Source organism: Hypomesus transpacificus, chromosome 6 (assembly GCF_021917145.1).
Source record: "Hypomesus transpacificus isolate Combined female chromosome 6, fHypTra1, whole genome shotgun sequence".
Lineage (NCBI taxonomy): Eukaryota > Metazoa > Chordata > Actinopteri > Osmeriformes > Osmeridae > Hypomesus > Hypomesus transpacificus.
The window spans coordinates 4,828,881-4,841,160 of NC_061065.1; the positions used below are offsets into that span (position 1 = coordinate 4,828,881).

The 12,280-nt window shown below is 43.7% G+C and overlaps 1 long non-coding RNA gene across 1 annotated transcript; it reads left to right on the forward strand.

Moving 5' to 3' along the window:
• The first annotated feature begins 3,423 nt into the window (after positions 1 to 3,423).
• LOC124468835 lies at positions 3,424 to 10,935 on the forward strand. Its single transcript, XR_006956232.1, has 3 exons — positions 3,424 to 3,457; positions 4,092 to 4,123; positions 10,745 to 10,935. It is a non-coding gene; the product is annotated as an uncharacterized LOC124468835 (long non-coding RNA).
• Positions 10,936 to 12,280: the final 1,345 nt, after the last annotated feature.

Sequence of the window (12,280 nt, forward strand, 5' to 3'; positions counted from 1 at the left end):
GTGGAGAGACAGTCCGTGTCTCTGATGGAGGTGGGGAGTTGATTCCACCCCTGGGGGTCCAGGCAGGAGAAGAGCTTGTGCTGGGACCGGGCGGTCTTGAGAGGTGGGACCACCAGGCGGTTGTCTGAAGAAGACCGTAGGTGGCGGGTGGGGGTGTAAGGCTGCAGGAGAGACTTGATGTAGTCAGGCGCAGCCCCGTTCACTGCTCGGAAGGTCAGTACCAGGGTCTTGAATCTGATGCGGGCCGTTATGGGTAGCCAGTGGAGGGAGATGAGGAGCGGGGTAACATGGGAGCGTCTGGGTAGATTGTAGACCAGGCGGGCTGAATCCTCTGAAGAGGGCGGGTTGCGCATGATGGGAGACAGGCGAGGAGCGAGTTGCAGTAGTCCAACTTGGAGAGGACAAGTGCTTGGACAAGCAGCTGGGTGGAGTGCTCAGACAGGTATCTCCTGATCTTCCGGATGTTGTAGAGGGTAAATCTACACGTCCGGGAGACCGCAGCAATGTGGGCCGTGAGGGAGAGCTTGTCATCCATGTAACCCCAAGGTTCCTGGCAGAGGATGAGGGGGTCACCGTCGCAGATCCCAGGGTGATTGAGAGGTCATGGGAGATGGAGGGTTTGGCCGGGATGATGAGAAGTTCCGTTTTGGCAAGGTTCAGCTGGAGGTGTTGCTCAGTCATCCAGGCGGAGATGTCTGCGAGGCAGTTCTCAATCCTAGCTGAGATCCCCGGATAGGTCGGAGGGAACGACAGGTACAGCTGCGTGTCGTCAGCGTAGCAGTGGTAGGAGAAGCCATGGGAGGTGATGATTGGTCCAAGTGAGGTGGTGTACAGAGAGAAGAGGAGGGGTCCAAGGGCGGAGCCCTGTGGGACACCAGTGGAGAGCTGGCGAGGGCCTGACAGTTTGCCTCCCCAGGAGACCTGGTAGGATCTTCCCGACAGGTAGGATGAGATCCACTGGAGTGCAGTGCCAGTGATGCCCATCTCAGAAAGTCTGGAGAGCAGGATCTGCTGGTTAACCGTATCAAACGCCGCAGAAAGGTCCAGCAGAATGACGACGGATGACCTGGAAGCCGCTCTGGCAGACTGGAGGGCAGTCTCTGTGGAGTGGCCGGTCTTGAAGCCCGATTGGTTGGGGTCGAGCAGGTTGTTCTGAGAAAGGAAGTTAGACAGTTGGTTAGATACAGCACATTCAATTGTTTTAGAGAAGAAGGGTAACAATGATACCGGTCTGTAGTTCTGGAGGACGGCAGGGTTAAGGGAGGGTTTTTTGAGTAAAGGGGTAACTCTGGCCTGTTTGAAGGCAGAGGGGAAGGTGCCAGAGGTAAGAGAGGAGTTTAGAACATGGAGCATAAAAGTTATGATAGAGGGGGAGATGGTTTGAAAGAGAGGGGAGGGGACAGGATCAAGGGGACAGGAGGTGGGGCGATAAGAGAGAATGAGGTCAGAGAGTTCTGCCTCGGACAGGGGAGAGAAGGAGTTTAGACATTTAGTTGGGTCAGTAATGGAGGGTGAAGGGGTAGGAAAGGTGGGTTTAGGGAACCGACTGCTAATGTCGGCGACTTTTTTCTCAAAGAAGGAGGAGAAGTCGTCTGCTGTCAGGGTGGAGGGAGGGGGTGGGGGAGGTGGGTTAAGAAGGGTGGAGAAGGTAGAGAAAAGTTTGTGGGGGTTTGAAGCGGAGTTAATTTTGTTAAGAAAGTAGAGGGTTTTGGCACCAGTTATGTGAGAAGAGAAGGATTTAAGGAGGGAGTGATACTTATCAAGGTCCAGACCGTCTTTGGACTTGCGCCAGCTGCTCGAAGGGTGGACCGTTCTTCACAAATAACATCCGTAAGCCACGGGCAGGGGGGAGAAGATCGTGCAGGCCTGGTAGACAGGGGACAGAGAGAGTCAAGTGATGCAGTTAAAGTGGTTAGCAAGGTGTTGGTGGCAGTGTTAGTGGGGTGGGACGAGAACTCGTCAATGGGAGGGAGGGAGGATGTTACAATAGACAGTGTTTCCCACACATAGACTAATTTGTGGCGGTGCACCACAGAATCAACACCGGCCGCCACACATTGCGTTTCGTAAAATATTTTTTTTTTTTATCGCTATTTAGGTTAAAACACGCAGCGTATTCGTTCAGCTGCATTTCCTTTCCCCTGCTCTCCCTCCGTCTCTCTGTCACTCATGCGTCTTTCTCACATATGAACAGTCACAACGTCAGCACACGTTAGCAACAATGCATACATATGCCGTTCTAGTAAGACCGACAGCTATATCAGCGAGCCTTCAGCATTAGTGCCGTAGCTAAAAGTCGAGGAAAGTTGAGGCTACTTTTCGCTAGGTACCTTACTCACATTTACATTTAGTCATTTAGAAGACGCTCTTATCCAGAGCGACTTACAGTACTCGAAGTTTCCCCTTCGTTCTTTTGGTGAGAAGTCTCAAGAGCTAACTAGCTACTTACCCGGCGTCATGGAGCCGACCAGTTAAATAGTTGTTTAGCACTAGCGTTGCTACATGCATAATGCAGAAATGATGTTAGTTGTTGTTAATTTTGTGAAGGTGTGAATCATTTTGGATTAATATTTAATGTAACAAATTACTAACAAATTAACTGTAACTAATTATTAACGAAGGAATTATTACGACCCCCCCCCCCCCCCGGTCTGACAACCCCCACCCCTCCCCGCAACAATTAGATTTCTAATCTGTGGGAAACACTGAATAGAGGAGAAATGGGAGGGGGATAGGGAGCAGAGGTTGCGCCGGAAAGTTACGAGGGGAGGGGAGGTAGGAGGGGTTGGAGAGAGAGAAACAGAGAATTGGATAAAGTAGTGATCAGAGATGTGCAGTGGGGTTACAGAGGTTAAGTCAGTGATACAGTTACATGTCAGGACGAGGTCTAGCTGTTTGCCTGCCTTGTGGGTCGCCGGTGTGCTCAGCAGCGTCAGGTCGAAGGAGGTCAGGAGAGACAAGAAGTCGACAGCCTGCGTTCCTTGGAGGTGGATGTTGAAGTCCCCCAGGACTATCAGGGGGGTTCCATCATCCGGGAGGACGCTGAGGAGCATGTCCAGCTCCTCCACAAAGTCGGCTAGGGTCCTGGTGGGCGATAAAGAACAATTAAGCATGCTTTGATAGGATTAGTTAGCATCACATAATGGTGTTCAAATGATTTGGCAGTAACAGAGAGTGGTGTGGATGTGTGTTTCATATGTGGGGAAAGAAGCAAACCTGTCCCACCACCCCGCCCGGTTGAGCGGGGTGAGTGGGTGAAGGAGTGGTTGACGGAGAGAGCAGCTGGAGTTGCAGTGTTCTCTGGGCGGATCCTTGTCTCAGTCAGCGCAAGGACATGAAGAGAAGCATGGGATGCAAACGCCGGGATGAAGTCTGCCTTGTTGACAGCAGACTGGCAGTTCCAGAGCCCTAAGGAAAGAGAGGGGGCAGGTGGAGAAGAACGGGATAGGTAGTGAAGGTTAGAAGTTGACCGAATATACTTTGTGACATATCTACGTCTACGGGTAGTGTAATGAACAGGAATGCTAAGGAAACACATGCTAGCTATGAACAGATACTAGGTAGAATATAATCTAAATATGAATATAAATAGGTTGATACTTATCAGAAGAGGTGATCCGCCTCGTCGGCCTTCCTCGGTGGACTCCGCAGGTAGACTCCTTTGTCTTTGTGCGATGAGGCTGGCAGACGAGGCTGCCTCTGTAGTGCTAACCGCCTTAAATATGCTAATGCGCAGATACAACGCCCCCAATTACTGCCAAACAAAAGAATACCCTGAGTACCCTGAAACCGAAAATGACTCACTGGCTAGCTACTCCTTGACCAGTTTCAACTGGTTATCTAACTGCTGACCCTTCGGCTCTGCCCAAGAGACTAACCTTTAGCTAAACTCAATAATATACTAGTACACATAATTAAGTTATTGCATTTAGCCATATTTCAATTGTCTATTGAATGAGGATACATTGTATACCTACCTAGACGTTTTGTCTTTTTCCCATGAAGAACCCTCATCTAAATAGGTCACATAACACACACTTTGTTTTCCACAATCTCACTCTAAATCCTTTTTTTCTGTTTCGTTTCAGCAGCAGACAAATGAGCACCACACCAAATGTTTCTGGTAAGTTCTTACCTTCACTGCTGTCTCCAAATTTGTTAGGTTTATGACATTTATTTTTCTAGGTTGGTCATCCTCCGTTTCGATGGTAGACTTGTCCTCAGCTGTCTTGCTCCATCTGAGTGCTCTTTCAAAATTTTCTTAAGTATCAAAAAGTAACAGTTAAGTAAAATCAAATAGCTACAGTTAAAGTTAAACAATGAATACATTTTTGTACAAAGCTAATGTCGATTTCAACCAGTTGCTGCAAAGATCCGGACTCTTCTACTGATCCACAGCTCCTCATCCGGGATCTCGAGTTGTTTTGCACTTTTGGTCGGGTTGGATGGTGGCCAGTAGCTGTATTGTTTGCTGAAATGTATAAAACACCATTTTAATTACTGTATAATATACATATAAAATGTTATGTGCATACATTTTACAATTAAGGATCATATGATACTACTACTACAAAAAAAAACATAAAAATAAAGATACATACAAATTAAATACATTCATTTTACAAACATACAACAATCATTTAACAGGGGCTAATCTATGCACTCTTCTTTTCCAATAGCTTTAAAGACAAGCTATAGATAATATATTTTATTGAGATTTAGTTTTTATATCACAAACCAATGTAATTTAGACAAATGATCAAACGTTATGACACTAACTTGACATTTACAAATATTTATTGATTGTTATCAATATCTGTTCGAAATGTCTTAAAATGCCTCCTTCCTATTAAGAGAGCAAGGACTGTTCGAAATGTCAAATCTTCTCTTCCGCTCTAATAAGATACCTTGAAATATGTCACATAACGGTCAGTTGAGGAGAAGCTTTTTCATGACACCCATGCATGCCTGATGCATGTAGTCAATGGGGAAGGCTTTTACAATTATTTTCTGATAACAGACGGTTGCTATGTATAACAGACCGCTGTCTAGGAAAGTGGCCTTTTTGCTTCTGATTCACGTCTTTCATAGCACTCCGCAAGTAGTCCGGTAACTTTTCAACCCCAGCGTACTCCGTTGCTTAACAACTCAGCTGATTTGAAGCCTAAAGAATGTTCAGTCTATGAAGTTCAACGTCTTTGGCAAACTATTTCTCTGCTGATCAACACTACGAATGGTAACAAATAAATTGTAAAAAGACAAGTAGCCGTGTAATAAGCGGGATAATGTATAGAACGCCAATAATGACCAGCGTTCTATACATTATCCCTTACTTATCAACAATAATCATGTCCCGATGGAAGACACTGAAGTGCGGACAGCTGATCTGCAATGCTGTCTCGCAGGGCACCACGAGACACTGACCTCTAACTGACGTTAGAAAAACTACAATACCGCACCGGATCTAGCTAGACCGGAAACAAAACAACAGGCACGCCACACACACTTGTTGGGCTTGCGAGCCGGCTAAAGAGTAGTAGCAGAGCCCGTTTACGGATATTAGACATTCTCTGGTAGTAGGCTAACGTCACGTTTTGAGTTGATTGCCAGCGCCAGACACCGAAATGGATGCCAATAAGATTCTGAATGGAAAGTTTACTTTCAAAAGGTTGCCAAATGGTTCCATTGACAAGACCAAAGTGATCAGTGTGTTCTGTCGTTGTGAACTGAGCTATCATCGCAGCACGTCGTGGAGTCCAAAATACAATTTTGATGGCCAAATACACAGCTGATGCAAATTTTCCGCCCGCTCCCAATTTGACCGCAGCTCTGAAAAAGAGCAGTCTTGTGGTGCTGCTGCCAAATTGGGGATGGTGGGGACTGCAGGGTAGGCAATCGTGGGGGCAGGTTGACACGAGATTTTAGGGGCCGGCTCGTCTTCTGAATCTTCTTCAGGGGTGCCAATCCGGACACTCTTCCTTTAAAAAAAAAAAATGTAAATAAGACTCCAAGGCATCAAGGAATAGTAATGGTACCCATACGTTTTGCGCCTTTGTGGCCCACTCCCACAATCAGTGTCTGATTGGAGGTCAGACCATGTCTCTGCCTCTTTGGCCTTCCTCCTGCCCTCTTCATAGCTGTCTGTAAAACACAGTTACATTTAACCTTATTAGACTCAGGCTAAGAATTACACAAACACCATAAGAAATACAGTGTTGAGCCAAACAACAGGTCTGTTATACTGGCAAGTGGAAAAATATAATCTAGGGACCACAGCATGCTGCAATTGACCAATCAAAGTCATGTATTCTGGAGGGTTGTGTAACAATGTACCTTAGCTAATGGTCATGCATACAATATGTCAGAATAAGTGAAACCTAGGTTTAAAATGTCAAATGTACCTGTTATATACATCGTGCGGACCTCCCACCGGTCCCAGTCAAGGCTAGGAGCCATTAGGGTCTTGATGGCCTGGTGGAGGGCCATGCCCCTCAAGTTTGGCCAACCACACTGGCCATTCTCCTCCCAAATTGCCGGGACCAGCTCCACCTCATGCGTTTCCAAAAACTCAACTATTTTAAACATTCTGTTTGAAACAAATCTTAGTTATTGCAGGTAGGTATGGTACCAACAAAAATAACTGACAACATCTGACCAACGTGAAAACTGAAACTATTTACAACCTCAAGTAAACAAAATGCTACATAAACAACTGACTCTACTGGACAGAGAACCAAATGGGGAAAGGACTGTCTTTATCCTGCTGAAAGGGCTAACTCAATTCACTGACACAAGTGCAGTAGTGGCACTGCAACAAATTTGTCTTGCTTTGGTAACCTCACATATTTCTCAACATGGTCAAATAACTCAGTGATTTTCAGAGTTGATGAAATGTTGCCAACCAGGAAGATACCCAACTTACAAGAATTCAGAGGATACTCAAAAAATGGTTTGATTACTTCATATTCCCTGAAAACAATATGTATCTTATCCTGACACTGAAGGATGTTGTCAACCAAAACAATGCAACCACCAATCTTGACGCATCTGTCTCCTTCACTTGATACATTAATTTTGGTACCACCTATGAAAAGCTCCTGGAACTGAAGTACTGGCAAGCCCACTATAGAGGGTGGAACTGGGCCACGGTTATGCTCCTTCTGCAACTTTCTCTTTCCATGTGAAGCTTCATCATTCACTGTAAAAGGGGCCATTTCTGAGATCCGCCGAATAACCTGGGCTAGTGGATGATGCGGGGTTCTTACCATCTTTTTGATTTGACCTAAATAATCCTCAAATGGAAATCCCGATATAAGGTCCAGATTGCCGTGTATCCTAACATCCTCGGAAAGATGGGTTAGCCCATGAACATTGTAAGTAACAAATTCAGATCAAATCAAATCAAATTTATTTGTATAGCCCTTTTTACACGCAAGCATGTCACAGAGGGCTTCACATGCGCCCATAGAACTGCCCCTCAACCAACCTAAACCCTCAAGGAAGACAAGGAAAAACTCCCAGAAAAACTCCCACCGGGAGAAAAAAATGGAAGAAACCTTGGGAGGAGCAATTCAGAGAGGGATCCCCTCCTCCAGAGACGGTTGGTAAGAGAGAGGAGCAGAACACAAGCTAAACATAGTCATACAGTGTCAATGGGTTTTGAAACACCAAAATCCATTGTTCGGCTTTATAGACGTTGGATGGGACCGGGAAACTCGCTGTTGGCCGTCATGGAGACTGGATTCCGGGTGACGACCTGGTTCAGCGTTGGCAGACCGACGACCAAGCAGGTCCTGACAGCTCAAACCCCCCACACCACAGGGAATGTGTGGGGGGGGGACAGAGAGGAGAGCAGGGATTAGAGAATGGACCATATAAATTCAGGACCATACAATTCACCAAAATGTGTCACAAATGAAACAAGTAATGTGTGTGCAAAGTCGTTAAGATTTGCTGACAATGAAGGACTAGTACGGATGAAAATGGCAACCGATAACAACATGAAATTGTTGTAGACTGAAGCTGACAACACATTTCGGAGAACCACTGGACCTGTGTACAACAAGAACTGTCGCAACTCTGTGTCTTTCCACCTGAGCCTCTCTGAAAGCTGTCTGGGTTTACGAGCAAAATCCATGGGAATGAAGCTTCTTAAGCCTACAAGTTCGTTTGAGATAAGCTGCATCTGATGAGAAGACAAGTGGCAGAGTAAGGGCCCTGATGCAATCCACAAATCCAACAGTCTACGTACTACCCCAAGACAGACAAGATGCATGTAATCATGAGGAAAAGAAGACACCATGCCTATGCCTGCATCAACTAATGGTGATTTCCTCGTATGATGCTCATCATCAGACATCATTTCAAACGACAGATCAGTTCGGACTGGGCTATTGACTTCTGGAAATGTCATCCTATGTTCAAGATAAACGCCTGTTCGGAAACACTTGTCACAACCTGACTAACCAGTGTGAGATTTTGTTCCTTTAATGTAAGCTCTTGCTGGGGCATCACAGATGACAGAAGTGACCTTTAGGAAGCATTCTTTCCCCTTAATAATGAATCCTTTGCTTAGCCCTTGTAACTCACTGACAAGATCTTTTAGATACTCAACCAGACAACTTGGCTTTGAGTTGCCACAAAACAGAGCAATGACAACTGGCTTTTTAACAACACCCTTTATCAAGCCAAGGATTGGCCAGAACTGGACTGAGGAACTCGTAAACAAAGGTAATCCATCAACATTCAGCTGCAATTTGAATTCATGTCTGTTAGGAATGTGACACCAGATTCTTACAAAGCTTTTTGCAAAAGCTTTTAAAATGCCAATGTAGTTGTAAGTACCACCAGCAACAACTTGGATGGTGTAGGAGGTAACCGTATTGAGTAGAGTTCTGACATCTTTTGGTAGAAAAGATGATACACTCTCAAGATGGCCAGAAGTGCAGTCAAAGCTACTAAAGACACCCTGAAATGAACTGCCCAGCCACATAGAGACTCAGTAAGGGATGGACTAACATTTTCCATGTCATCATCATCCTGGGAATCATCTTCGCTGTCATATTTTAGTCCCTCATCAGCCTGATCCTGGTATTCCTCTGAATTACTAGCATTACCTGCAGGTCCACAGGCCTGTGGACCTGTGGAGGCTAGATCCACAGCTGCAGACTCACCAGGAAAGGAAGCAAATGTAGAACTCACCCTTTTAACTGCTCGTTTTCCAAGACTACGCCTATCCATGTTTTACCTGAGTTGTTTTTCTTTCATTCTACTTTCTTTCGTTTTCTTTCTCCAACCTGAGGAAACAAACAAGTGAGAAATCAACATGATGGTGTTGCAGGATAAACATGTATTTTTCTGTTTATATTATAAAATACAGCATGTGGTAATCAATTAAATATAGATATAAAACACAAAATATTGAAAAACAAATGAGTTAATAGTTTATAAAAGTTGTTTAAAATCTAAGCAGAACATAGTGAATGGCATATTCATTCAAATGTCAATTTATTAAACGACAAACATGACATGATTAACTGATGACTTATTTGTAGAAATGTTGCCATAACGTTAAGTCCATTCATATTTCTGTTATGAAAAACTTCTTCCATGCCGCCTTTTCCATACTCTAGCGCTCTATGTTGATCAAATTACTGTAGCAGAGAGACTTAATGACACCATCGGCTGAAGTTCGACCTGAACGGACTTCAGTTGATGGTGACACTGAACCATAATCGGGCCAGGTGCAATGCAGTACGACGCCATGCCAGAGTCAGCCGACTTAATGACACCGTATAGACTACTTCAGCCAACTGGACTTCAGCCGATATAGGGCCAACTCTCAGGCTAAAGCATGCTCGTGAATCAACAACGTAACACATCACTTGAACCATAATCGGGCCAGGTAGCCTACAGTGTGATGTAGTCAATACAACTAGCCTACACCATGCCAGAGTCGGCCCGACTTAATGAGAACGTATATCTTCCGCCAACCCTGATTTCAGCCGATATAGAGCCAACACTCAGACTAAAGCAGCATGCTCGTGAATCAACAACGTAACACATAACTTGAACCATAATCGGGCCAGGTACAGTGTGATGTAGTCAGTATGACTACACCATGCCAGAGTCGGCCCGACCAAGTGAGACAATACTTCAGCCGACCCGGACTTCAGCCGATTGTGCCAACATTCAGCCGGAAGCGGGCCGACAGTGCTTGCTATGTGGGTACTCTATATAAAAGTATATTATAAAGTATATCACTATTAAATAACGACTGTAATAAAATTTATATAAATACTAGCTAAACTCCAACTCTTATCTCCAGGTCTATACTGTACGTCTTGTTTCTCTGTAATCCATCAACAACTGTAAAGAATAACGTTAGCAGAATTTGAATGTTGCTGAACCATCCATGAGACGTTCCAACCATAGGCAGGTGCCGACCCGCAAGCTCAGTCTCTGGCTCTATTCAGCCAGCTTGTTGTATTGCGCTTCTGTACCCAATATAAATACAGACTTTTGTCCCATACGTGTTGTATAATCCAGTACTGTTTTAGTAGTACTGTGAACATGTTAAAAACTTGTACAAGTATGTTTTCCACTCATGGACTGTTGATGTAACTGACATGCATTCAGTCAAAGTTACTTTGTGAACACAATCATCTTTAATATATGAATGTTGATCTACTTGATACTACTGTAAAACTAATATTACCCTCATAGAACGTATCTTTGTCTCCAGTTTCAATTTTCCCGGTGTCCACATTTCTGAAGACTTCTCCTGGTCCCTTAAACCTCAGTGCAAGAAAGGTGAAACATTGGTAATGAAATGTGTTACACTTCAGTAGTTGTCTTAACTAAGACATTTATAAATACCACTTTAATGTATTATGATTTATATGGGAAAATGTATTGGTAATATATGTAAAGATATAGTGTCACATGTATGTTTAATATATGGTAGAATATATTTTAAATAAATGCAAAAAATATAGCTGCAGGCAGAAATGGCGGATTCCTCCTTCAAAATGCCAAAATATTGTACAATTGACATAATTGATAGTTACACTGGGATTACCCAGAAGACTAAAAACTGTTTTGTCCAAAAAAATGCCTATGCCTGGAGTTGAGCCTGTAACCCTTCGTTTACCAGCACAACCTCTCATCCGATTGAGCCCTTCCTAGATCTAGACCTTGCAGTGTTCAGTAACTGAATAATAAAGTAAGACGTTTTTTCCTATGGCAAGCAAAGTCAGATATGGTCCAAGCTCAAACAGCTGTAATTCAGTCATATTTTCACATATCAAGGTGAAACCTTGCAGTACTTCAGGGGGGTGTCACCTTAAAGCCTATACCTTACGGGGGAATCCTAATTATATGGAAAGATATACATGAAATATATTTTCAGATATGTATTCAATATATTGTGGAATATATTTTAAATATAGGTAATATTACATGGAAAAATATTGGAAATATGTACTGACAATGATCGCTTCCAGCAAACTTCTTTTGAACTAGCCAATTCCCCCTAAATAAATGTCAATCTTATTTACGTTTTAGGGGGTCCATTTGTTTTTGTGAAAGGAAGTCTCTCAGTGTATTGACTGCCCATTTCTTTTCTTTTTTTTTGTGTTGATCTTGTCTTTGTCATCTTCTATCTGATTTAAATATCACCTGATAACGGACACCCCTGCAGCCAATCAGAATCGAGTATTCACCCAGACCACAGTATAATAACCTATGCAAAACAGTATAGGTAGCATACTGCAGAATGCATTTATTCTTAAAATGTAATATTTATTTCAACAATATAACTTTCAACTGTATTTCTTTAAATATTTTGTGTCACTGTGCTGTTTCACCAGGTCAAATTCCTTTCTACACTGCAAATAAGTGTAACAGGCTTAACATACAGTATACCTATCCTGCTATCTTTCACAGATGAAAGTACATCTCAGAACATGCTCTGGAGTTCAGACAATAGACAAGTGTGATGTTCAGTTACATGGAATACATGGAGTTAGTATTCACAGAGCCGAGCTTCAGTGGAAAGCTATGGAACCATGGAGATGTACATAATGTAGAATGAGGTCATAAACAAGAACTTTTTTGAAATGCAATCATAAGGCACTGTTAAATGGACTGCATTTATATAGCGCGTTTTCTACCTTAGCTAGCGGCACTCAAAGCGCTTTACATTTTTGCCTCTCATTCACCCATTCACACTCACACAAACACATGCAAGGTGCCGGCCTGCCCATCGGGAGCAACTTGG